The following is a 27,245-nucleotide window of genomic DNA, read 5'->3' on the forward strand; positions in this document are numbered from 1 at the left end:
TTAGAAAGCACAGTTCTTATGATTTTATTGCCCCTATTGAATGTTGTCACAAAATTCAATTTCCAGCGATCATCACTTTTTTCCTTACCAGTAGTCAAAGTATCCCCCTTCCTGGTTTTTCCTTTTAAACATTCTTCCTGTGTTTTTATTTTGTTGTCCCTATATGCACCATTTGTCAAATTTTTCGGGTATCTTTTTTCTTTAAATTTTCTTTTTAAAATTTTAGACTGAGCTACATAATCAGATTCTCTCGTACAATTCTTTCTGATGCGATAAAATTGGCTGTGGGGTTTTTTTGCAGAAACCTGTGGATGAGTTATTTTTTCTTCCTATTCCACACCTCATCAGTGCTTGTTCTTGTGTATAATTATGACCTTTGGTCATGCTGCACTGCTCCTATATCCTTATTATACTGTTCTAAGGTTTTATGATTTAGAAAATGTTTACTCAATGGCTGCTTAAAGTGAGATTACTGGCTTGAGAGCAACATTTCTGTTTTACGTACAATAGCCTGATATGTATTTGTCTCTTGATGTACAAAGATGAATGTGATGCATCTTTCCTAAAATGTAATAGACTATAGCTATTAAATACAATAAATGCAGTATACATGCAGGAATAAAAAGGTCACTTTTTAATCTTGCAATTAAAAAGAGGTCCACAAGGGGGAGCTGAAAGATTGCACATTTTCCAATATTTGAATTGATACTTTAAAAAAACAAAACACAAAACAATGTAGAAGAAAGATAACATGTTGGCGGTAATTCGTCATTGTATTTGATCCTCATTCTTGTTTATTTTTGCACCTTTTTTTTGTTTGCACCCAATTCATTTTTCTATTTGCACATTTTTTAAGCCTATTTTATATATGCTCACCTGTATTTTCCGCTTTGCAGGTGGGATTTTGTTTTGTGATTCTAGATGTTTTTGGCTGATTCCTCATGTGCGACTTTTTAAAAAGGAAAAAAAATTGTCAAAACTCCACTCCAGTCTCTAGTGCACGGTGGCTCAGTGGTTAGCACTGCAGCCTTGCGGAGCCAGAGTCCTGGGTTCAAATCCCACCAAGGACAACATCTGCAAGGAGTTTGCATGTTTTTGCGTGGGTTTCCTCCAGGTTTATTGGTTTCTCCCACATTCCAAACACTTATAGGGAATTTAGATTGTGAGCCCCAACAGCGATGATAATGTGAGCAAACTGTAAAGCGCTGCGGAATATGTTGGCACTATATAAATAAAGAGATTATTATTGAGTGCACCAGTTCTTTGGCACAATTTTGCACCATTTTCTGAAACATGCCACTTTTTGAGCTAAATTGTTGCAAAAACAGTTCAAGACAGAAAATCTCTTTTTGTCTTTGTGTAACATTTATGAACTATGTATGCCATTTTGAAAAATTTGGTGCAAAAAACAGAGGCAATGAATAGCACAAGACCAAAAAGGAAAGTGACTTAAAAAATGCTAGAGATTAATCAGAGCCTTTCTCTTCCTTCCAGTCACCCCTATTATTGCTTTTTTGTCATAATCTAGTGTTTCTACCAGGGTCGGGATAAGGTATTTTGGTGCTCTAAGCAGATGAAGCTAATGGTACCCCCTACACATGCAAAGGAATTGGTCAGAGACTAAGGTAACAGGACCTTTAACCCGTTAGTGACAGAGCCAATTTGGTACTTAATGACCGAACCAATTTTTACAATTCTGACCACTGTCACTTTATGAGGTTATAACTCTGGAACGCTTTAACGGATCCCGCTGATTCTGAGAATGTTTTTTCGTGACATATTGTACTTCATGTTAGTGGTAACATTTCTTCGATATTACTTGAGATTATTTATGAAAAAAATGGAAATATGGCTTAAATTTTTTACATTTTGCAATTTTTTTTTGTTAGGGAGTTATAAGGGTTAAAAGTTTACCAGCAATTTCTCATTTTTACAACACCATTTTTTTTAGGGACCACATCACATTTGAAGTCATTTTGAGAGGTCTATATCAGAGGTGTCAAACTGCATTCCTCGAGGGATGCAAACAGGTCATGTTTTCTGGATTTCCTTGTGTTGCACAGGTGATAATTTAATCACCTGCACAGAATGATTCCAGCACCTTGTGCAATGCTAAGGAAATCTTGAAAACACGCATGGTTTGAGGCCCTCGAGGAATGCAGTTTGACACCCCTGATCTACAGTCATGGCCAAAAGTTTTGAGAATGAGACAAATATAAATTTTTCCAAAGTCTACTGCTTCATTTTTTCTAATGGCAATTTGCATATACTCCTGAATGTCAGAGTGATCAGCTTAACAGCAATTACCGTACTTGCAAAGTCAATATTTGCCCAGAAAATGAACTTTAACCCCAAAAACACATTTCAACATCATTGCAGTCCTGCCTTAAAAGGAGCATCTAACATCGTTTTAGTGATTGATCCATTAACACAGGTGTGGGTGTTGATGAGGACAGGGCTGGCGATCAATCAGTCATGATTAAGTAAGAATGACATCACTGGACACTTTAAAAGGAGGCTGGTGCTTGGTATCATTGTTTCTCTTCAGTTAACCATGGTTATCTCTAAAGAAACACGTGCAGCCATCATTGCACTGCACAAAAATGGCCTAACAGGGAAGAGTATCGCAGCTACAAAGATTGCACCTCAGTCAACAATCTATCGCATCATCAAGATCTTCAAGGAGAGAGCTTCCATTGTTGTCAAAAAGGCTCCAGGGCGCCCAAGAAAGACCAGCAAGCGCCAGGACCGTATCTTAAAACTGTTTCAGCTGCGGGATCGGACTACCAGCAGTGCCGAGCTTGCTCAGGAATGGCAGCGGGCCGGTGTGAGTGCTTCTGCACGCACTGTGAGGCGGAGACTCTTTGAGCAAGGCCTGGTTTCAAGGAGGGCAGCAAAGAAGCCTCTTCTCTCCAGAAAAAACATCAGGGACCGACTGATATTCTGCAAAAGGTACAGGGAGTGGACTGCTGAGGACTGGGGCAAAGTCATTTTCTCTGATGAATCCCCATTTCGATTGTTTCGGACATCTGGAAAACAACTTAATCGGTGAAGAAGAGATGAGCGCTCCCACCAGTCTTGTCTCATGCCAACTGTAAAGCATCCTGAAACCATTCATGTGTGGGGTTGCTTCTCAGCCAAGGGAATCGGCTCACTCACAGTCTTGCCTAAAAACACAACCATGAATAAAGAATGGTACCAGAATGTCCTCCAAGAGCAACTTCTCCCAACTGTCCAAGAGCAGTTTGGCGTCCAACAATGCCTTTTCCAGCATGATGGAGCACCTTGCCATAAAGCAAAGGTGATAACTAAATGGCTCATGGAACAAAACATAGAGATTTTGGGTCCATGGCCTGGAAACTCCCCAGATCTTAATCCCATTGAGAACTTGTGGTCAATCATCAAGAGACGGGTGGACAAACAAAACACAACAAATTCTGGCAAAATGCAAGCATTGATTATGCAAGAATGGACTGCTATCAGTCAGGATTTGCTCCAGAAGTTGATTGAGAGCGTGCCAGGGAGAATTGCAGAGGTCTTGAAGAAGAAGGGTCAACACTGCAAATATTGACTTGCTGCATTAACTCATTCTAACTGTCAATATAACCTATTGGTACTCATAATATGATTGCAATTATATTTCTGTATGTGATATAAACATCAGACAAACACTAATAAAAACCAGAGGGCAGTAGATCATGTGCAAATATAATTTTGGTGTCATTCTCAAAACTTCTGGCCATGACTGTATATGATAGAAAATAACCAAGTGTGACATCATTCTAAAAACTGCACCCCTCAAGGTTATCAAAACCACATTCAAGAAGTTTATTAACCCTTTACGTGCTTCACGGGATCTGAAACAACGTGGAAGGAAAAAATGAACATTTTTTTTGCAAACATTTTACTTCAGAACCATTTTTTTTTATTTTCACAAGTGTGAAAACAGAAATTTAACCATAAATTTTGTTGTGCAATTTCTCCTGAATACGTCGATACCCCACATGTGGGGGTAAACCACTGTTTGGGGGCACCGCAGAGCTTGGAAGAGAAGGAGCGCCGTTTGACTTTTTCAATGCAGAATTGGATGGAATTGAGATCGGATGCCATGTCACGTTTAGAGAACCCCAGATGTGCCTAAACAGTGGAAACCCCCCACAAGTGACACCATTTTGGAAACTAGACCCCTTAAGGAACTTATCTAGATGTTTGGTGAGCACTTTCAACCCCCAAGTGCTTCACAGAGGTTTATAACGTAGAGCCGTGAAAATAAAAAATCGCATTTGTTTACACAAAAATGATCTTTTCGCCCACAAATTCTTATTTTCAAAAGTGTAACAGGAGAAATTAGACCACAAGCGTTGATGTGCAATTTCTCCTGAGTACATTGATACCCCATATGTGGGGATAAACCACTGTTTGGGCGCACCGCAGAGCTTGGAAGAGAAGGAGTGCCGTTTTACTTTTTCAATGTAGAATTGGCTGGAATTGAGATTGGATGCCATGTCGCGTTTGGAGAGCCCCTGATGTGCCTAAACAGTGGAAACCCCCCACAAGTGACACCATTTTGGAAACTAGACCCCTTAAGGAACTTATCTAGATGTGTGGTGAGCACTTTAAACCCCCAAATGCTTCACAGAAATTTATAAAGTAGAAGTAAAAAAATCCTTTTTTTCCCTCAAAAATGATTTTTTAGCCTGCAATTTTTTATTTTCTCAAGGGTAACAGGAGACATTGGACCCCAAAATCTGTTGACCAGTTTGTCCTGAGTATGCATATATCCCATATGTGGGGGGGGGCACTGTTTGGGCACCCATCGGGGCTCGGAAGGGAAGGAGCGCCGCTTGGAATGTAGACTTTTATGGGATGGTCTGCAGGCGTCATGTTGCATTTGCAGAGCTCCTGATGTACCTAAACAGTAGAAACCCCCCACAAGTGACCCCGTTTTGGAAACTAGACCCCCCAAAGAGCTTATCTAGATGTGTGGTGAGCACTATGAACCCCAAACTGCTTCACAGACGTTTATAATGTAGAGCCATGAAAATAAAAAAAATCATATTTTTTCCACAAAAATGATCTTTTCACCCCCAAATTTTTACTTTAACAGCAGAAATTGGACCCCAAAATTTATTGTGCGATTTATGCTGAGTAGGCTGATACCCCATATGTGGGGGGGACCACTGTTTGGGCGCATGGCAGAGCTCGGAAGGGAAGGAGTGCCGTTTTGGAATGCAGACTTTGATAGAATGGTCTGCGGGTGTTATGTTGAGTTTGCAGAGCCCCTGATGTACCTAAACAGTAGAAACCCCCCACAAGTGACCCAATTTCGGAAACTAGACCCCCCAAGGAACTTATCTCGATGTGTGGTGAGAACTTTGAAAGCCTAAGTGCTTCACAGAAGTTTATAATGCAGAGTCGTGAAAATAAAAAAAAAATTTTTTTCCACAAAAAAGATTTTTTATTCCCCAAGATTTTATTTTCATAAGGGTAACCCCAAAAGTTGTTGTCCAATTTATCCAGAGTACGCTGATACCCCATATGTGGGGTAAACCACTGTTTGGGTGCACGACAGAGCTTAGAAGGGAGGGAGCACCATTTGACTTTTTGAGCGCAAAATTGGCTGTCATGTTTGGAGACCCCCCTAATGTACCTAAACAGTGGAAACCCCCAATTCTAACTCCAACCCTAACCCAAACACACCCCTAACCCTAACATCAACCCGATCCATAATCCTAATCACAACCCTAACCCCAAAACAACCCTAATCTCAACCCTAACCATAACCCTAATCAAAATCCTAAATCCAACACACCCCTAATCCTAATCTCAACTCTAACCTCAAACCTAACCCTAATCCCAATACACCCGTAATCCTAATCCAAACCCTAACCTTAACCCTAATCCCAAACCTAACCCTAATCCCAAACATAACCCTAATGCCAACCTTAAACTTAATACCAACCCTAATCAAAACCCTAACCCTAATCCCAACTCTAACCTTAACTTTAGCCGCAACCCTAGCCCTAACTTTAAACCCAACCCTAGCCCTAACTTTAGCCCCAACTCTAACCCTAGCCCTAACTTTAGCCCCAACCCTAACCCTAGCCCTAACCCTAAATTTAGCCCCAACCCTAACCCTAACTTTAGCCCCAACCCTAGCCCTAACCCTACCCCAACCCTAGCCCTAGCTTTAGCCCCAACCCTAACCCTAGCCCTAAGGCTACTTTCACACTTGCGTCGTGTGGCATCTGTCTTAATCCGTCGTTTTGGACAAAAAACGGATCCAGCAAATGTGCCCACAGGATGCGTTTTTTGCCCATAGACTTGTATTGCTGACGGATCGCGACGGATGGCCACACGTTGCGTCCATCGTGCACTGGATCCGTTGTGTTTTGGCGGACCGTCGTCACAAAAAAAGTTCAATGTAACTTTTTTTGTACGTCGCGTCTGCCATTTCTGACCGCGCATGCTTGGCCGTAACTCCGCCCCCTCCTCCCCAGGACATAGACTGGGCAGCGGATGCGTTAAAAAACTGCATCCGCTGCCCACATTGTGCACAATTTTCACAACGTGCGTCAGTACGTCGGGCTGACTCATTGCAACGGCCCCGTACCGACGCAAGTGTGAAAGAAGCCTAACCCTAGCCCTAACCCTAATTTTAGCCTTAACCCTAACCCTAAATTTAGCCCCAACCCTAACCCTAAATTTAGCCCCCACCCTAACCCTAAATTTATCCCCAACCCTAACCCTAAATTTAGCCCCAACCCTAACCTGTTGTGAATTCTGTTGTCGGGCTCCCTCCTGTGGTCATGAATGGTACTTCGGCTGGTTCTGTCCATGGACTTCCTCTGGTGGGTGTTTCTGAGTTTCCTTCCACAGGTGACGAGGTTAATTCGTTAGCTGGCTGCTCTATTTAACTCCACTTAGATCTTTGCTCCATGCCACCTGTCAATGTTCCAGTATTGGTCTAGTTCACTCCTGGATCGTTCTTGTGACCTGTCTTCCCAGCAGAAGCTAAGTTCCAGCTTGTATTTCTTTGGTTTGCTATTTTTCTGTCCAGCTTGCTATTTTTATTGTTGTCTTGCTTGCTGGAAGCTCTGGGACGCAGAGGGAGCGCCTCCGCACCGTGAGTCGGTGCGGAGGGTCTTTTTGCGCCCTCTGCGTGGTCTTTTTGTAGGTTTTTGTGCTGACCGCAAAGTAACCTTTCCTATCCTCCGTCTGTTCAGTAAGTTGGGCCTCACTTTGCTAAATCTATTTCATCTCTGTGTTTGTATTTTCATCTTTACTCACAGTCATTATATGTGGGGGGCTGCCTTTTCCTTTGGGGAATTTCTCTGAGGCAAGGTAGGCTTTATTTTTCTATCTTCAGGGCTAGCTAGTTCCTTAGGGTGTGCCGAGTTGCATAGGGAGCGTTAGGCGCAATCCACGGCTATTTCTAGTGTGTTTGATAGGATTAGGGATTGCGGTCAGCAGAGTTCCCACGTCCCAGAGCTCGTCCTTTATTATCAGTAACTATCAGGTCATTCCGTGTGCTCTTAACCACCAGGTCCATTATTGTCCTGACCACCAGGTCATAACACTAACCCTAACCCTAAATTTAGCCCCAACTCCTCTAGCTGCCGGCCGGCAGATCATGGCGGGCGCACTGCGCATGCACCCTCCATTTTCTTACCACATGAAGAAGCCAGCGGGCAGGAGGGGACGCAGGAGGACCCAGGGACACCGGTAAGTATAACAGGGTCGACGAATCCTCCTATTTCTCTGTCCTCTGATGTGCGATCACATCAGAGGACAGAGGATAACACATCGCTTTTTTTTTGCAGCCGCCGGTAAACAGTTAATTACCGGCGATCGCAAAACAGGGGTCGGTAAAAACCAACCCCGATCATGTTCTTTGGTGTCTCGGCTACCCCCGGCAGCTGAGACCCCAAAGATCTTCCGGGTGCCGGCTGGAAAAAGATGGCGGCGCCCATCGGGAGCCATGAGGAGCACCGGGGGAGACAGGTGAGTATTGGGGGGCTATCGGGGACCCCATTTCTCTGTCTTCTGATGTGCGATCACATCGGATGACAGACAAATTAAATGGGAAATCGCGTTTTTTTTGCGACCGCCGGTAAATGATTAATTACCGGCGATCGCAACTCGGGGGTTGGTAAAAAAAAACCCGAATCATATTCTCTGGGGTCTCGGCTACCCCCGGCAACTGAGACCCCAGAGAATATCCGACTCTGGGGGGCGCTATTCATTTTTTCCACAGCGCCGTTAATTAATGGCGCTGTGGTTTAAGTACCCTTAGCTGCCGCCATTAAAAGGCGTATCGGCGGTCGTTAATGGGTTAATGCACCTCTCCCTGCAATGGGTTAGATAACAAGATGACCACTTTCACTAGAATTGCTATCTTCTTCACAATAAATTGTCAGCAAAAGTAAAAAATAATGTGCTTTGTTACTTAACAGGGAATACAATTGCAAAGTTACAGGCAGAATCAATATTTTTTTCGGGACCATTTGCACAATACAGGGGAAAAAATAGCTAATTAATCCATGACTTCCTATAATAAAATGTCAAAATAGAGGACATTCATAGATAATAACAGTGTAGATAATAACTACCGTATATACTCGAGTATTAGCCGAGATTTTCAGCCCATTTTTTAGGGCTGAAAGTCCCCCTCTCGGCTTATACTCGAGTCATACCCAGGGGTCGGCAGGGGAGGGGGAGCGGGGGCTGTCTAATTATATTCACCTACTCCTGGCGCGGTCCCTGCATGTCCCTGCTTCTTCCAGCGCTGCAGCTTCTTCCTGTACTGAGCGGTCACATGGTACCGCTCATTACAGTAATGAATATGCGGCTCCACCTCCCACCTGAAAGTTCATTTGAACAGCAAGGTGGATTGCTGTTAAGGGAACTAGAGAAAAAAAAATCTATAAATCTTCAGCATAGCGAGTGTGAGTGAGCTGAGTGTGTCCTGAGCGTAAGTGTGAACGGCGGTAAGTGTGACTTGTGATTCAGTGACTTTGGATTCAGGGAGTTTCCAAGGCAGGAATTACTGAATTGCTGTCTGTTTTTTTATTAATACTTTGTATTTATTTATTTATTTATTTTTATTTAACTTTTCTGTCTGGTGCAATCCCCATTAGGAAATGTGCTCCACTATTGTTAATGTCATCCAGTGCACATCTTGCCACATGTATGCAGTCCTTGAGCAGCCGATCGAGGGTGCATACTGCTGTGCGAGATGTGAGCACGTTGTGCATTTGGAAACCCAGATTCTGGATCTAAATGTGCAGCTGGCATCACTGAGATCCATAGACAATATGGAGAGGAGTCTTCTGCTCACGGAGCAGACACTCAATGGGATAGATGAGGTGGGGGATGGTAGGATGGAGCTGCAGGACGATGAAGCAGCAAGCTGGGTGACAGTTAGGAAGCGGGGTAGAGGGAAGAGGGCCAGGGAGGCTAGTCCTGATCTGGAACACCCCAATAAATTTGCTAAGTTGGCAGATGAGGGGGTGCCAGTACAGGGGTAGCACTGCTGCAGCTAGGCATGTCCTCTGAAAGCCGGGGGAGTGACTGCTCCAGTAAGGAGGGAAATAGGAGAGCAGGGCAGGCCAGACAGGTGCTGGTAGTGGGTGAATCAATTATTAGGGGAACAGATAGGGCAATCTGTCACAAAGACAGGGATCGTTGAACGGTGTGCTGCCTACCTGGCGCTCGAGTCCGACACATCGCTGATCAAGTGGACAGATTACTGGGAGGGGCTGGTGAGGACCCAGCGGTCATGGTGCACATTGGCACAAATGACAAAGTTAGAGGTAGGTGGAAGGTCCTTAAAGATGATTTCAGGGAATTAGGCCGCAAGCTGAAAGCAAGGACCTCCAACGTGGTATTTTCCGAAATACTGCCTGTACCACGTGCCACACCAGAGAGGCAACGGGAGATTAGGGAGGTTAATAAGTGGCTCAAAGAATTGGTGTAGTAAGGAGGGGTTTGTGTTCCTGCAGAACTGGGCCGACTTCTCAGTTGGCTACAGGCTCTGCGCTAGGGATGGGCTGCATCTCAATGGGGAAGGTGCAGCTGTGCTGGGGGAGAAAATGGCTAGAATGTTGGAGGAGTGTTTAAACTAGGAATTGGGGGGGAGGGTATTCATTTTATAGGAGGGGAAGATAGTGCAGATAGAGACCTGGGCACAAATAAGGAAGTTGGGGGTGGCGGTGGCATGGGGGATGGGGTTAGAACAGTTAATAATTTAAGAAAGAATAGAGGTACAGAGAGGAACATCAAGTGCATGTATACTAATGCCAGAAGCCTCACCAACAAAATGGACGAATTAGAACTAATGTTGTTGGAGCATAATTATGACATGGTGGGGATATCTGAAACATGGCTGGATGAGAGCCATGACTGGGCTGTTAACTTGCAGGGCTATAGCCTGTTCAGAAATGACCGTACAGATAAGCGAGGGGGTGGGGTGTGTCTATATGTAAAATCATCCTTAAAACCCATCCTGCGTGATAATATAGGTGAATTTAATGAAAATGTAGAATCTCTGTGGGTGGAGATAAGGGGAGGGGGAAAAAATAATAAATTACTGATAGGGGTTTGTTATAAATCTCCAAAAATAATGGAAGCAATGGAGAATATCCTCGTAAAGCAAATAGATGAAGCTGTGACTCAAGGAGAAGTCATTATTATGGGGGACTTCAACTACCCTGAAATAGATTGGGGAACAGAAACCTGCAGTTCCAGCAAAGGTATTCGGTTTTTGACAACTATGAGAGACAAATACCTTTCACAACTGGTTCAGGACCCAACAAGAAGGGGGGCACTGCTAGACCTAATATTAACCAACAGGCCAGACCGCATAGCAAATATAAGGGTTGGGGGTCACTTGGGAAATAGCGATCACAAAATAATAAGTTTTCATGTATACTTTAAAAAGATGTGTAATAGAGGGGTTACAAGGACACTAAACTTCAGGAGGGCAAATTTCCAACGGATGAGAGAGGATCTTGGTGCAATTAACTGGGACGATATCCTGAGACACAAAAATACACAAAGAAAATGGGAGACATTTATTAGCATCCTGGATAGGACCTGTGCACAGTATATACCGTATGGGAATAAACATACTAGAAATAGGAGGAAATCAATATGGCTAAATAGAGCTGTAAGGGGCGCAATAAGTGACAAAAAGAGAGCATTTAGAGAATTAAAGGAAGTAGGTAGTGAGGAGGCATTAAATAAATACAACAAATTAAATAAATTTTATAAAAAGCAAATCAAGGCAGCAAAGATTGTCTCAATCAATCTGAGAGACTCATTGCCAGAGAGAGTAAAAATAATTCTAAATTATTCTTTAACTACGTTAATATTAAGAAACTAAAAAATGATAGTGTTGGCCCCCTTAAAAATAGTCTGGGTGAAATGGTGGATGAGGATGAGGAAAAAGCCAATATGCTAAATGACTTTTTTTCATCAGTATTTACACAAGAAAATCCCATGGCAGACAAAATGACTAGTGATAAAAATTCCCAATTAAATGTCACCTGCTTAACCCAGCAGGAAGTGCGGCAGCATCTAGAAATCATTAAAATTGACAAATCTCTGGGCCCGGATGGGATACACCCCCGAGTACTGCAGGAACTAAGTACAGTCATTGATAGACCATTATTTTTAATCTTTAAAGACTCCATAATAACAGGGTCTGTACCACAGGACTGGCGTACAGCAAATGTGGTGCCAATATTCAAAAAGGGGACAAAAACTGAACTCGGAAATTATCGGCCAGTAAGCTTAACCTCTACTGTCGGTAAAATCCTGGAGGGCATTCTAAGGGATGCTATACTGGAGTATCTGAAGAGGAATAACCTCATGACCCAGTATCAGCACGGGTTTACTAGGGATCGTTCATGTCAGACTAATTTGATCAGTTTCTATGAAGAGGTAAGTTCCGGATTGGACCAAGGGAACCCAGTGGATATAGTGTATATGGACTTTTCAAAAGCTTTTGATACGGTGCCACACAAAAGGTTGATACATAAAATGAGAATAATGGGGATAGGGAAAATATGTGTAAGTGGGTTGAGAGCTGGCTCAGGGATAGGAAACAAAGGGTGGTTATTAATGGAGCACACTCGGACTGGGTAGCGGTTAGCAGTGGGGTACCACAGGGGTCAGTATTGGGCCCTCTTCTTTTTAACATATTTATTAATGACCTTGTAGGGGGCATTCAGAGTAGAATTTCAATATTTGCAGATGACACTAAACTCTGCAGGGTAATCAATACAGAGGAGGACAATTTTATATTACAGGATGATTTATGTAAACTAGAAGCTTGGGCTGATAAATGGCAAATGAGCTTTAATGGGGATAAATGTAAGGTCATGCACTTGGGTAGAAGTAGTAAGATGTATAATTATGTGCTTAATTCTAAAACTCTGCGCAAAACCGTCAATGAAAAAGACCTGGGTGTATGGGTGGATGACAATCTCATATTCAGTGGCCAGTGTCAGGCAGCTGCTACAAAGGCAAATAAAATAATGGGATGCATTAAAAGAGGCATAGATGCTCATGAGGAGAACATAATTTTACCTCTATACAAGTCACTAGTTCGACCACACTCAGAATACTGTGCACAGTTCTGGTCTCCGGTGTATAAGAAAGACATAGCTGAACTAGAGCGAGTGCAGAGAAGAGCGACCAAGGTTATTAGAGGACTGGGGGGTCTGCAATACCAAGATAGGTTATTACACTTAAGGCTATTTAGTTTGGAAAAACGAAGACTAAGGGGTGATCTTATTTTAATGTATAAATATATGAGGGGACAGTACAAAGACCTTTCTGATGATCTTTTTAATCATAGACCTGAAACAGGGACAAGGGGGCATCCTCTGCGTTTGGAGGAAAAAAGGTTTAAGCATAATAACAGACGCGGATTCTTTACTGTAAGAGCAGTGAGACTATGGAACTCTCTGCCATATGATGTTGTAATGAGTGATTCATTACTTAAATTTAAGAGGGGACTGGATACCTTTCTGGAAAAGTATAATGTTACAGGGTATATACACTAGATTCCTTGATAGGGCGTTGATCCAGGGAACTAGTCTGATTGCCGTATGTGGAGTCGGGAAGGAATTTTTTTCCCCAATGTGGAGCTTACTCTTTGCCACATGGGTTTTTTTTGCCTTCCTCTGGATCAACACGTTAGGGCATGTAAGGTTAGGCTATGGGTTGAACTAGATGGACTTGTAGTCTTCCTTTAACCTTAATAACTATGTAACTATGTAACTATGTAACTATATATTATATGGGGCTCCTGATTCAATATGGATATTCAAAAACACTTAACCTACTGATGTCTCAATTAATTTTACTTTTATTGGTATCTATTTTACTTTTGAAATTTACCGGTAGCTGCTGCATTTTCCACCCTAGGCTTATACTCGAGTCATTAAGTTTTCCCAGTTTTTTGTGGCAAAATTAGGGGGGTCGTCTTATACTCAGGTCAGCTTATACTCGAGTATATACGGTAATATACAGTAGATAGCATAACTATGATGGGGCGATTTGTTTCAATTAAGCTGTCCAGCATATGGCAGATTCCCTAGTGCAGGGGTCCCCAACCTGTAGCTTGGGAGCCACATGTGGCTCGCGAGCCTGTGATGTGTGGGTCGCGGCTGCTTGCCAGCTTGGTGCATTAGCACCTGGTGTAAATAATTATTAAGAGCAGATCTCTAGTTGGTGACTTTTGTGTGTTGCCCTGTACAGAACAGTAGATCTGAATGGGGGTGAGATAGGAGACCTTGGAGCTTGGCATACTGCCTTGGTGTGATTTCAGTGGAAAAGCTTTGGTTGTCCTTATACCAGTAATGGAGGCTCTTGGTGTCACTCTCAAAGCTGAATGTGGCTCACGACCCTATTTCATAGCTGGATGTGGCCCTCAAGGTCAGAAAGGTTGGGGACCTCTGCCCTAGTGGAAAATAAGTAGACCCCATGATAAAGGATATGTTTTTGCCTTCTTCATGTGACAAATACAGCTTGCACAAAACTGATGTTGGGTCTGGTGATGTATTCATGTAGTGATGATGATTCGGCACAAACATTGCACAATCGATTCGTGTTAGTATTAAGGAGCATTTTTTCTTCAAAATCAGTAAAATTTGGCCAAAGCTTGGAAAATCATTGAGTTTCCACTAATGCTTTTCTTAATACTTTTGCTAGGATATTGGTGCTGTATGATGAGCAGGGGAGATGTGTTTGATGAGGGGATGGGGAGAGGTCAGCAAGTAGTCAAATAGTTGACATAGAATATTGTGTGAAATTGACCGTCCAGCATCTAAATTGTTTGTGCTATAGTGTGGGCCATAAAGCAGGCCACATTTTAGAATAAAAATTGTTTGTGCTAACAGTCTGGTCCAGCTGATAGCCCACATTTCAGAAACTAAATCCTTACTTCTAATAATGTGGGCCATACACCAGGCCAAATTTCAGAATCTAAATAGTTTGTGCTAATAGTTTGTACCAGAGACCAGGCCACATTTCATAATCTAAATCCTTTTTGCTAATAGTGTGGGCCAGAGACCAGGCCACATTTCAGAATCTAAATCATTTGTGCTAATAGTGTGTTCCTGACACTCTATTTCAGAACATAAATACTGATTGTTAATTTAGTGACAGGTGACTGACAGGTCTGGGCCTAGGGTTGTTAAACAGCTGGTTAAAAGAGTGGAAGAGTACATCCAACATGACTGGGAAAATGCAAGATCGTGGTGGAAGGAGAATAGGCTTGGTGTTCAAGGTGTACATGGGTTAGGTGGTAATATTACTAAAAGCTCTACTGAACCAACACCGTCTTGTCCTAGCCAAAGACAACTGACAACATCTGTTACTGTACGGGCTACTCAACTCCATTTCTTTGGCAGTCACATAGCGGTATGCCTTGAAGATAATGGCCAGTAAGAGCATGTGCTCCATTGGTTGGCAAGCACTGCATCAAGTGGCCTCTCCTCCACTTCGTCCACCTTAACATATAGAATCTATGGAAAGGCAGTACCAACACAAAGCTATGTCCCAGCTATGTCATATGTGTCCATTACCTGCAGCCATAGTATAGGTGAATACGCGGTACCCATCTGGGGGTCATCTGGGTACCGCGTATTCACCTATACTATGGCTGCAGGTAATGGACACATATGATTTTCTATATGGTAGATGGGACATAGCTTTGTGTTGGTACTGCCTTTCCATAGATTCTATATTACGTACTGGTATATTGGTTGTGTACCACATTGCTTTTATCTATAGGTCTATGACCCATCAATGTGGTATATGGAGTGATAGTCTGCCGTAGCACCATAATCACTTGTAGTATTTTTTCGGATATTAGATTTTATTAATATAGGTGTTATGGGAGTTCCCAGTTTGGATGTCTCTGTTGTCATATTATATAGTCCATTGACAGCAGAGTTTTAGGATTTCCATCTCTGTTGCTACTATTTATATATCAGTCTTTATATTTGTATATATACATATGCACTGTCATTGTTGGATCCATTCTGGAAAATATGTTGGAAAGATTCCCATCAAGCGAGGCTTGCAGCAGGGAGCTACTTTCTGTTCCCAACGAAGGAAGAGAGGCGAGGGAGACACACAGCAGAGGTAGGGGTACACTTTTAAAGGCCTGGGCCAATTTCATGACATCATTTCAGAATCCAGTCCTTGATGACCAGGTATTTTTGACAAGGAACAAAATGTTTTTAAAGATGGTCAAGCAATACCTGGCTGACAAAACAAGTGTATTTCCTAATTCCTCTTTGAACTTCAGCAATTGGGTCTTGAAGCTGTACACCTGGCATGAGCTGTACCTCTATGCCTTGGAGGTGTTGTACTGCCCTGCCACTAGCTTCTTGTCTGAACAAGTTTTTAGTGTCACCAAGGAGGGACAAAACAGACATGTGCTTTTGTCTGTCAACAGAATGTGCTGACAGGCTCACTCTGATAAAAATGAACAAAGCATGAATTAGTCCCAACTTTTCTGCACCACAAGATGATAGCAGCACATAAAGTGTTTGTAATCTTCAATATTTGAATGAGGCCTGCCAGTTGTTGCCTTAAAGGGTCTATGGATGTGGATCGCCCCCAGACACAAGGCCACGAGTTCTCGGTACCGGGCCTCTCTGGTTCGGTTCTGAGGCTGTCACGGTGGCTAGACCCGGTCCGTGACCCTGCTAAGGGGCATCCAGTAAAGGGATTTGTACAGTCTGTCAATGGTTTGTGATGCCACCTGTGGTGTTCGGTCAGGGTGACCGACGCTGCTGTGGGGTCCACTGAGGTGATGGAATGGCAGCTGGATGGTATAACTTCCCACAGGTGAAGTATGTCCCCAGGGCTTCCCAGTAAGGCGGATGGTGATGGTGTAAGGCGCAATCAATAATGAGGACACAAGGTTGCAGTCTCTTTACCTTTTACTGAAGGCTTCAATACACTCAGTCCAGAGCACGTTCAACCGAGCTATCAGAGACCGGGCGGTCCGATGGGCACATCCTGAGTTTCCATCGCAGATGGAAATCGTTGCCTACCAATAGCGCCTGTGTGTTGTAGTCCTACCCTGCTGAGCATTCGGAATAGTCCTCACAACTGCTGTTCTTGTTCGTTCGTTCTCCACAGCTCTCTCTCTCTCTCTCCTTCTTTGGTTCCAGATGTTGCTAGTTTCTAACGTCCCCCAGATATGTTATGGCTAGGACGCCACCCGTTTGACGGGAAGGCTTGGAGGTCTTCCGGGACCCTAGAGACGCCCCTCTCCCAATGTTGCCCCCTATGTCTTCGTAGGTGTAGAAGGTAGACAGCCAACCTATAATCAACTGTCCAGCGGAATTTGAGGTAAGGCCTGAAGTCAGTTACCATTACCGACTACGCGCCTCAGTAAGATGTTGCCTTCCTCTCTCGGCACGACTCTTACTGGCTCTCCTTTGTGCTGATCTTGTTTACACTGTTCCACAATATTCTTCCCTTCTTGTCTCTCTCTTAGGATACCGCCGCAAGGTGTGCAGGCGCGGTTCCGTTACGTTCTGTTCTGTCGCTAGGCACCTGCCAGGTTCCCACGCCTGACAGGGACCCCCCTGTGCCTTCTCCCTGCAACACCCCCTGCCACGGGATGTTGCCTGGTTCCAACCCAGTCAGCTTCTGACTAACTTCCTCCCCAGCCCCTAGTTTTACCAGTGTGAGGAGTGGCCCAATAAATAAAGCCTTTTTCTCCCCCTAGTGGCCGGAGTGTGAAGTGTAATGTGTTCTGGTGATACCTGGTCAGGATAACTCTTTAGTGCCATCGGACGTACCGCTACTCGCCTTGGGGCCATACTGCAACGACCAGGTCTCTGGGGCGCTGCAGATGAGCATGCTTATAATTTTTTTCTGGCGTTACACTGTGTGCAGGGCCTTTATAAGTGTAGGAGTACCACAGCTACACTTTGTTAACAATATTTCAATGAAGTACTAGAGCTGGTGCCTTCAAAGGTATATGGACGACCCTCCTTGTTATTTTTTGGCAGGCTTTGCACTGTGCAGAACTTTTGTGAGCGTAGGAAGACCACAACTATACTTTGTTCAGAATATTTGAATGAGGTTCTACAGTTGATGCCTTCAAGGGTGTATGGATGACCCTGCTTGTATTTTTTGGCAGACTTTGCACTGTGAATAGCTTTTATGAGTGTAGAAGGGCTACAACTATACTTTGTTTAGAATATTTGTTTGAGGTACTGTAGCTGGTGCCTTCAAGGGTGTAAGGATGACCCTTCATGTAATTTTTGGCAGGCTTTGCACTTATAACAATTTGAACAAAATGTGTATGAGGCCCTCCTTTATGTCTAATACAGGGTGTATCTAAGTCCCTCTTCCATCACATTTTTGGCAGCTTTTGTTTCCTTCATAAATTACAATGAAATTTTTATTTTTTTAATAAAAAAATCAATGTTGATTTACTTAAATTATTATTTTTTTAAATAATTTTTAAATTTTGCCTTATATAAAGTCATTACACAGGAAATAATGTTTAACTTTTTTCCTGTTAACTCCAATTTCTCATCGATTTTGAATGTTTTATTGTCAGTCCTTTATGTGGAGTGAAAGCATAACACATTTGTTATCAGCAGCGATCTGGGAGTCAGAGATGCTTCCAAGAGTTTTCCCCATGCTGTTTTCCTTCCATTCAGCACTTTTTCAATCCATTTCAACATTTTCACTGCTCCCCAGACCTCCTTGTAGGGTCTGCCGGAAAAATGTTTGGATTTCCCATTGAATCCCATTTTTCTCATTACTCGAAAAGAGCATCTGAGCTTTAGGAATTGCTTGATTTGAGTAATGAGCATCCGAGCACTTCAGTGCTCACTCATCTCTAGCATAGTCCTAGACCCAGCTTGATCCTCGGATCATCCGTTTCCATTCCTCCTCTTCTCACTTTGAAAAACAACAGTCCCTTTAAGTTGCACAGTCCATAGGGAGAGAAAAGGGTTTCTGGCCCTTTTTAGAGTTCACAGCACGGGGGTATGCAACGTGTGTAATACAAACTTGGAGGGAAGGGGGGAGAAAACCAGAAAACACATTGGCCATCCTGGCCAGCATCTGGGGATTTCCGGCACACTTTAGGGCCTCTTGCCCTCAGACCACACTTTACTACAGCCACCATTTTGGGTTCAGGCATTTGCATTTTCTTCCGCTTCTTCCTCCGTGGAGTCTGGGTATAGTCTCCATCTGCTCCCTAGAGCCCAATTCCCAGGTGCCTAGACCGCAAGTGACCCAGCTTAGTACCGGAGCCCTTGACAAGTAGAAATGGGCAACAGCACCCTGTGTCACCTGTACCATCAATGATTCAGAAAAAATACTGCACTCGTCAAGATGAAGCTTTATGCTTAATAGTGTAAATTTATTTGCAACAAGTGATTGGTATGTACTGTATAATCACGGCAATACTGTAGACATGGTCAAGGCGGTAAGATCCCCTAGTTTATAACACATTAGGTTGTTATTAAGTTTTCTTTCACCTTACCCCTTTAGTTTGGACTCCTACTTATTCTTACAATTTTTATATTTTATTCATGACTTGCATAATTATATATATTTTTTCCAATAATTTATTCATGCGATTGGAACCCACGAGTTTCATGCCTTATACTAATCATTATGTTGGCTCTATGTTTTATATTCATCATCATGTTGGTCTATATACATTTTTCGCCTATGTGTCATATGCAGTCCTTTCCGCAGCCACATCAAGAACATCGAATACGCGTGCTGTGTTGATCTATATATACTGTATATATGCCATATGCATTTTACAATATTTTCTTTCTGCAGCTATATTATAAGTACTGAATATGTATGTTGTGTTGTTTTATATGAATTTTTACTCATATACGATTATATATACCAAATGCCAGTTATTTTCCAAGATAGCTGCATTTTTCTGTATCCATACCACAACATTGAATATATAATATATAATGTTTTACCTCAATTCTTTTCAAACTGCTCCTCTGTCTACCTCAACATCTATCCCCTATCCTCAGATATGGTCCCTGTAATTGTTAAGCAGCCAGCCCTGCCACACAAGCCTTTACACACACACACACACACACACACACACACACTATCTCACAAGATCATTAACTCCACAGCTGCGTCGATCTGCACACATGCCAACTAGAGGAACAAACCCAGCCCCCTACTTCTATGACGACATGATCCACTAGCTGCAGCTATGATCACGGTGACGTTAGCTCCCTTGCGCGCATGCGCCGGCATTCCACGTCACCGCTGATCATGTGACCCATGAGCGGCCTATTTATAGCTCCCGCACTGCCATACAGCGTTACTCCATGCTCAGACACGGCAGCTGTACCACCACCGATTTTGGGTACCTCTTGCTTATTTTGATAGCGTTTAAACTCATGTTATATGAGAACCTTAATTTGCCCTATTTTGTTGAATATCTACAGGACGGTTGCCTTATGCCTTATTGATTGGCCATACTTCCAATGCATCTATTTGGGGACATAACAGCACGTGTTCCCTGCACAGTGGTAAATATTTTTTTTACATTTCATCCCTTCATAATTACATATAAGGACCTACACCACTGAGTCCCAGTACGATTTCAGGAATGGGGTTTTCCTTTATCTGTAATTTGCAACCTGCCATTCACCTTTTCCGTTATAAACACGATAGATTGCTGAATGACTTCCTCCTTTTGTTTCCTTTTTCTTCTCCCGATCTTGTTTTAACTCTAGCTGTTTGATATATGTCCTCCTGGGGCTTTTATGTACTACTCTTGCAGCAATACGCTCAGACATATTTTTCCAGCCAATTCTTTGTACATATTGTGTATAATGTACAGTGCCTACAAGTAGTATTCAACCCCCTGCAGATTTAGCAGGTTTAATAAGATGCAAATAAGTTAGAGCCTTCAAACTTCAAACAAGAGCAGGATTTATTAACATATGCATAAATCTTACAAACCAAAAAGTTTTGTTGCTCAGTTAAATTTTTATAAGTTTTAAACATAAAAAGTGTGGGTCAACTATTATTCAATCCCTAGGTTTAATATTTTGTGGAATAACCTTTGTTTGCAATTACAGCTAATAATCGTCTTTTATAAGACCTGATCAGGCCGGCACAGGTCTCTGGAGTTATCTTGGCCCACTCCTCCATGCAGATCTTCTCCAAGTTATCTAGGTTCTTTGGGTGTCTCATGTGGACTTTAATCTTGAGCTCCTTCCACAACTTTTCAATTGGGTTAAGGTCAGGAGACTGACTAGGCCACTGCAACACCTTGATTTTTTGCCTCTTGAACCAGGCCTTGGTTTTCTTGGCTGTGTGCTTTGGGTCGTTGTCTTGTTGGAAGATGAAATGACGACCCATCTTAAGATCCTTGATGGAGGAGCGGAGGTTCTTGGCCAAAATCTCCAGGTAGGCCGTGCTATCCATCTTCCCATGGATGCGGACCAGATGGCCAGGCCCCTTGGCTGAGAAACAGCCCCACAGCATGATGCTGCCACCACCATGCTTGACTGTAGGGATGGTATTCTTGGGGTCGTATGCAGTGCCATCCAGTCTCCAAACATCACGTGTGTGGTTGGCACCAAAGATCTCGATCTTGGTCTCATCAGACCAGAGAACCTTGAACCAGTCAGTCTCAGAGTCCTCCAAGTGATCATAAGCAAACTGTAGACGAGCCTTGACATGACGCTTTGAAAGTAAAGGTACCTTACGGGCTCATCTGGAACGGAGACCATTGCGGTGGAGTACGTTACTTATGGTATTGACTGAAACCAATGTCCCCACTGTCATGAGATCTTCCCGGAGCTCCTTCCTTGTTGTCCTTGGGTTAGCCTTGACTCTTCGGACAAGCCTGGCCTCGGCATGGGAGGAAACTTTTAAAGGCTGTCCAGGCCGTGGAAGGCTAACAGTAGTTCCATAAGCCTTCCACTTCCGGATGATGCTCCCAACAGTGGAGACAGGTAGGCCCAACTCCTTGGAAAGGGTTTTGTACCCCTTGCCAGCCTTGTGACCCTCCACGATCTTGTCTCTGATGGCCTTGGAATGCTCCTTTGTCTTTCCCATGTTGACCATGTATGAGTGCTGTTCACAAGTTTGGGGAGGGTCTTAAATAGTCAGAAAAGGCTGGAAAAAGAGATAATTAATCCAAACATGTGAATCTCATTGTTCTTTGTGCCTGAACTACTTCTTAATACTTTAGGGGAACCAAACAGAATTCTGGTGGGTTGAGGGGTTTAATAATAAATGACCCTCTGAAAAGACTTTTCACAATTTAAAAAAAAAAATAAACAAAGAAATAACATTCTTTTTTGCTGCCGTGCATTTCACACTTCCAGGCTGATCTACAGTCCAAATGTCACAATGCCAAGTTAATTCCAAATGTGTAAACCTGCTAAATCTGCAGGGGGTTGAATACTACTTGTAGGCACTGTATATAGATATCTGTGATTCAATATGGTATATAAACACCTCACTGTATATATCTCTATTTTGTTTCAGTGACTATGTGACCAAAGCCACTATGCTTGTCGCCACAAATCACTTGTTGCAAATAAATTTACACTATTGAGCATAAAGCTTCATCTTGACGAGTGCAGTATTTTTTCTGAATCATTGACTATTGGGACTACCAGTCCCTTCTTACTAGCACCGCCCAACTCCCTTATAGTGCTAACCCTCTACTTCTATATTACCTGTACCATCACCTGCTCTTGCATAGGAGGTGGGGATCCCCAAGGACCATCCGATCTCTCGAGGGCCAACTCAAGGAACCTCTCGTAGACCCTTTCATTTCGCTGGAAGGGTTCATGATGCTTCCTGCTTTCTTGGCTCACACCCACCGCATGCCTGTGATGTCGCCCTTCTATTTTGAGGAACGTGACCCTGGTTCCCGCCATTGAACAATTGGGTGAAAACTGAATGGCCTCAGCGACAGAGTTTGGCATCTGGCGATAAGAATGTCATCCATGATCCTCTAGTGGATAGGAAGGACATTGTCTTTCCTCCCTTACACATAAAACTTGGATTGATGAAGCAGTTTGTCAAAGCTCTCAATCACAGTGGAGAATGGATATTGTGGACAGTGAGAAACGAGATCAAAGCACAAAGCAGAGCCAGTAGGAGTCGTGCCCCGAGAACGGCAACATCCTACTGAGGCGCGTAGCCAGTGACCGGAACACCGAGGAAGTAACTGACTCTATGCCTTACTTCAAATACTGCAGGACAGTTAATTATAGGTTGGCTGTCTACCTTACATCACCTAAGCAGACATAGGGGGCAACCGTGGAGAGGGGCGTCTCTAGGGTCCCAGAATAGCTCCGAGCCTACCCATCAAATGGGTGCGTCCTAGCCATAACAAACCTGGGGGACGGAGAATAGAAAGAACGAGAAAGAACTAGAAAGAACGAGAACAGAAGTTGTGAGGACTATCCCGAATGCTCAGCAGGGAAGCACTACAACACACAGGCACTAGTGGTAGGCACTGATTTCCACCTGCAAAGGGAACTATGGATGTGCCTTCGGACCGGCTGGTCTCAGACAGCCCTGTAGACAGTGCTCTGGATTGAGGATCCTGAAGCCTTCAGTAAAGAGGTAAAGAGACTGCAACCCTGTGTCCTCGTTATTGACTGCACCTCACACCATCGCCATCTACATTATCGGGAAGCCCTGGGGACACACTTCACCTGTGGGAAGGTATACCATCTAGCTGCCATCACATCACCCCAGTGGACCCCAAGCAGCGTCATTCTCCCTGGCCGCATACCACAGGTGGCGTCACGAAGCCTTAGCTGACTTTCATCATTCCTTTTATTGGACGCCCCTTAGCAGGGTCACGGACCGGGTCCAGCCACCGTGACAACCCCAGAACTGAGACAGACAGGACCGGTACCGAGTAACCTGTGGCCCTGTGTCTGGGGGCGCTCCACCAGCATACTTAATTTTGATCATTGCTAAGTATTACATTACTAATTTTTTTATTATATTAATATTGAGCAGAATTAATTTCAGCCTGTTGGTTTGGCTTCCACAATAGTCATAGTCTGTCATGTGGCCCCTATTTTGTATAGTGCTATGCTATTTATAGTGCCATACATAAGGTAAAAATTAGCGTGGCACACTATGCGCGCTGCTATCTGGGTCGTTTTCCATGTACGGATGTGCCCCAGAGCACCTGTACGTTACGCACATGACCTATCACATGATCTATCCAGGGGGCTCATATTACTTCGTTATACATCGGGTACCTGGAGGTGGCACACGCCTTCTAAACTACTTGGGGCCTGGCTACTTTTAATCCGCTCCTGCACACACCATTGTGTTTTTTTGGTTAAACTGCTTGTTGTTGCACATGAGCTGCTATACATGGTGAAATATGCACTTCCCCAGATATAGGGAATCTTAATAATTATATGGCAGAAAACAGTCCCCAATTATGTTGTATGCCATAATTGCACGATAATTTCCATCTTTTTCCTAAGTTACACTCATTGGCAGCCTCTGATTTCTGGTAGGAATCATTCACACCTCAATGTTTGAACAATATTCTTTATCCTTCTTTTAAACCACAATCAGGAGTGGATCATAAGCACTAGGGAAATATCATGGTAACATTATCACTTCTTGTTCTTTAATACACTACTGGTCTTGACTTAAAAGCAAACAAATGAAAAATATCTGGTACTGCCGTGTTAATGAGGCTTTAATACTAATTCTGCAATGGAGACCCAGTGTTTTTTTTTTCAAATGATCCAACACATCATTCACATTCTACTTTGCTGGTGTAAGGACGTGGCGGGGACCCTCAGTGCTCCCTCTCTCCTTCATGTCGGGCACATGTCCCCCATACGGTTCTCTGATAGTTTGGCTATATATTAATGTATTGCTGTTTTACTAATGTGCTGTGTCTGATATTATAATGTGAAACCTGTACTGCATATGTTACATGAGGGCTAGTAAGAGGTTAACTAAGGGGGCTGGACTTGCAGCCTCCAAAGGGACAGGAAGTTCCTGTCTCATGAGCAGTGCCCTGGCAGTGTGTCCCCGTCTGGAGAATGCATGTTTCCCTGTTTGGGACAGAAAGGATTGCCACAGGACTGTCGGGCAATAAGAGCGGGCACTAGGACTGAGGAAGTGCCCTCCAAGAGACTTAGCTCTCAGGAGCTGATTGGGAGCTTATGCTTCTGCTGCTGCCATTGCCGAGGGAGCGGACATCTTTGAATAGGGACAGATCAGGAGTTGTTATCGCATTTACATAATTTACCTCATGTTAATTTAAAGTTCATATGTTGGAAAAGAACTGCAACTCCGTGGTGTGGTGCTTCATGGACCATAATTCCAGCAGACACCGTGAGTACCCATCCCTTCATGTGCAAGGTGCAGGGGTGTTCACTGACTGTGACTTAGTAGACTCACCCACGACTACCACCCCGTGCCACCTTGTTACACTTGCTCAGTGACAAATCTACAATATGTGTACATATGGCTGTAAACAGGATCTAATGGTATATTCTGACACTGCCTTATGGAAAATAGCATTTAGAAACCACTTTCTGCTTTGCCGCAATTTTCAATTTGGTTGCAGTTTTTTATTTTTAGTTTTGCTACCTGTAAAAAGTGTAACTGCACCATAAACTGTCAAAACTGCAAGCAATTTTTCTGCTGCTGATAAAACATTATCTGCACAGAAATGACTAAGTCTGACTATGCCCTATAATCTTTTTTGAATTGGAACACTGGCAATATCTTTTTCAGACTGCATTTCCATATTGTGGCTGAGATGTGTTTTCTAATAACACATTTGCAATATTTTTCCCATGATTTCGGAAAATCACTGTAAAACAGCTCCCAAAAATGCAACAAGTGAATGCAGCAGTTTGTAAAGTGAATGTGGATAAACATTGCATCCTCATTAAAAGCTACAGAGCTGGGCACATGCAAGTGCTGCATTCCGTACATTCCCTTAGATTTAAGAATAAGCATTGCTTACATTATAAATGTGTATCGGAAGACTAGTAGACTGCATGGATCATTAGCTGCTAATTAACTGGTAGATTTCTGTTTGCTTATCTTGTCTACAAGCATGTCTTATGCCATCAATACTGTCCAACCATTGTTCCTTCTTACTTTGTAATACCTATCACTGAGTAACATGCCAAAAAGTTATGACAAGAATGTCGTCTGTGATATATCTAAATGTCTAAAAATGGGGGCCTTATACATGTAAATATTAACAAAAAAATGTGATGTGAGGTATATGTAGCTATGTTAGGGCCATGGTCATACTTTAAAGTTTGATCTGTAATTCATATCAGTATTTGTAAACAAAAATTCTTTTGAACTTTGTGTTTTTGCACTTCTACAGGGAGCCTGGAAAAATGCATGTAAAACCAGTTGTCTTTGTCAGTGAATAATCAAAGCATTTCTGGATGAAAAAATGCATTATAAAATGCAGCCTCAAATTTGCCTAAAAATGCATCAAATAATGGATAAATGCATCAAAAACCTCAACAATATTACAATGTGAGAGTCCTCAATGATTGATACCTTTTAATGGCTAACTAAAAAGATGGTTACAAATAGCAAACTTTCCACACTACTCGGGTCTCTTCATCAGGCACACAGTATAAGGCTGGGGTCACACTAGCGTATAACACGGCCGAGTGCTATGTGATAAAACATTGGATAGCAATCGGCCCAGTGTTATTCTGTGGGGCAGCTCACATCTGCGATTATTTTCTCATGCTGATCTCTGACAGCGGCATTTAACATGAGCACGCCAGAAGAGCATTACAAACCCTGCCCATTGGCGACATATTTGGTTTCTGTGCTCAGAAACGTCCGATCTATCAAAATATAAAAGTAATTTATCCGATCTGTGAATGGCGAAACAAGGAAAAACAATAAAAATGCCAGAATTACTTTTTTTAGCCTTTGCAACATTGCAATAAAATGCAATAAGGAGCGATCAAAAGATCGCATCTATCCAAAAAATGTAAATAATAAAAACATCAAAAAGCACACACCAAGCCCCAGATCCTAAAAAACTTATATGCTACAGGTCTTGGAAAGTGGTGTTTTTTTGGTTGTTTTTTTTTTTGTTTTACAGCTAGAACCCCCCCCCCCCCCATAAAAAGATGTATACTTTATTAGATAACAAAAAATTGAAAAAGTAAGCATAAGAAACCTACAAAAAACCCCTATCTAATGCGTACAGTCCTTTAAGGGGAGAGGAATATATAGTCCTCCGTCGAGGACTACCCCAGGGTACCCCCTCTGGTCAAATCTACACCTAAGGTCATAAGCCTGTGTAGTGAATTCATGATTATCAGAACAGTTCCTCCTTATACGTAAAAATTGACCCTTGGGGATACCTTTACGCAAGGTGCCAGGATGGAAACTGTCCCACCTGAGGAGACTATTAGTGGATGTTGGTTTCCTAAAAGTCCTGGTGGAAATCCTGCCTTTATAATTCTTTCTTATGTTGAGGTCAAGAAAATTGATGGATTCCACCTGTATCTCCGATGTGAACCTCATATTGATTGTATTATCATTGATGCACAAAATAAACTGGTTGAACTCATCAATTGTACCAGTCCATAATATAAACACATCGTCGATAAATCTCGACCAAAACAAAATCTTGGGGAACCACCAAGCTTCTTGCACAAAAATGATAGTCTCCTCCCACCAGCCCA

Source organism: Ranitomeya imitator, chromosome 3, assembly GCF_032444005.1.
Source record: "Ranitomeya imitator isolate aRanImi1 chromosome 3, aRanImi1.pri, whole genome shotgun sequence".
Classification (NCBI taxonomy): domain Eukaryota; kingdom Metazoa; phylum Chordata; class Amphibia; order Anura; family Dendrobatidae; genus Ranitomeya; species Ranitomeya imitator.